The following is a 1,599-nucleotide window of genomic DNA, read 5'->3' as shown; positions in this document are numbered from 1 at the left end:
GAATTGTTCCTAGATAGCAACTCCCTGTTCTTCTTGGCAGGAAAAGCCGATCTGTCTAACCTGGATATGCAGCACTCGTTATTCGTCAGTGTTATCGGCGAGTATGTTTGCATGCATTGTGCAGTATGAATCATTTTGTGCACGTGCGTCACGGGACGAGCTTTGATCTACATCTATATGGATACTCTGCAAATCACATTTAAGTGCCTGGCAAAGGGTTCTTCGAATCCCCTTCACAATTGATAGTTAATTGAAACCCTCAGCTGCCGACAGGTGTTGTTGATATACTTCGATGGGGACAGCTGAAAATGTGTGCCCCGGCCGGGACTCGAACCCGGGATCTCCTGCTTACATGGCAGACGCTCTATCCATTTGAGCCACCGAGGACACAGATGAATACCGCGACTGCAGGCATTTATCCCTTACACGCTTCCCGTGAGACTCACATTTCCAACCGGCCACAATCCACAAACGTAATGTACGTAATAGGTGTTTGCCCATCCACTCAATACTGGCCCACACTAAGGTGACGATTCCCGTAAGATTTCGGGCAATCTGTGCGCATTCGCACAGACGAAGGTCAATGGCTGGGTAACGTTTAACCATATATATGAAGATAGTAACTCTTCTCGAAAGAACAGGCGCCACTGACGACCGGGCAGCTTCTCTAGAATACATGATAGACCGGCCTATGTGGCCGAGCGGTTCTAGGCGCTTCAGTCGGGAGCCGTGCGACCGCTACGGTCGCAGGTTCAAATCCTGCCTCGAGTATGGATGTGTGTGATGTCCTTAGGTTAGTTAGGTTTAAGTCGTTCTAAGTTCTAGAGGACTGATGACCTCAATTGTTAAGTCCCATAGTGTTCAGAGCCATTTGAACCATCAGTCCCTGTGCTTACACACTACTTACATTAACTTATGCTAAGGACAACAAACACACACAACGATGCCCAAGGGAGGACTCGAACCTCCAACGGGGGGAGCCGCGCGAACCGTGACAAGGCGTTTGAGACATGGCGGATACCCCGCGCGGCTCATGGCAGTCGTGACACTGCTTCAAACAATGGGCTGTAGAAACTTTTTTAAAGCACGGATTAAAAAAAAACCTTTCCGTTCCAAGAGTCTGGACAAGTACACCTTAAAAAAAATGCAACTACAAAGAAATTGAATTTTCGAACTTTTTGGATGAGAACCTGTCCCTATGGAACACCGTTGATAAAATGTCACAGGGATTATGTACTCAGGTTTCACATGTGGATTAACAATTCCTAATCGAGGAATTTGCATCTCCCACCTTGGAATTCTCAGTACAGAATTTTTATCAATTACGAGAGTCTCAACCACTTGCAGAAGTGATTTCCCATGATTCTGCAAAACTTTTCCGTTAGCCAATCGTAGCAACTATAATATTTGGTTCCTGGTGCATGACATGTCTCTTAACTTAAAGTGACCAACTCATTTGCATAAAGAGCTAACTTATCATCCGCATCTTTACTTGCGTAGACCGTTTATGGTCTTCAAAGATTTTTTTTTCTTTAATCGTTTTTTTATCTTTTATAAACTGCAACACTTTCTAAACTTAACGCCATTGAAGCATGGTCT

At 45.0% G+C, this 1,599-nt stretch overlaps 1 non-coding gene across 1 annotated transcript; it reads right to left on the bottom strand.

Moving 5' to 3' along the window:
- Positions 1-313: 313 nt before the first annotated feature.
- Trnat-ugu (transfer RNA threonine (anticodon UGU)) lies at positions 314-387 on the bottom strand. Its single transcript has one exon. It is a non-coding gene; the product is annotated as a tRNA-Thr (tRNA).
- Between the last annotated feature and the right edge of the window lie 1,212 nt (positions 388-1,599).

Source organism: Schistocerca gregaria, unplaced genomic scaffold (genome assembly GCF_023897955.1).
Source record: "Schistocerca gregaria isolate iqSchGreg1 unplaced genomic scaffold, iqSchGreg1.2 ptg000097l, whole genome shotgun sequence".
Taxonomy (NCBI): Eukaryota; Metazoa; Arthropoda; class Insecta; order Orthoptera; family Acrididae; genus Schistocerca; species Schistocerca gregaria.
Note: the sequence above shows the minus strand (reverse complement) of the source record. Positions and strands in the feature narration are given on the sequence as shown.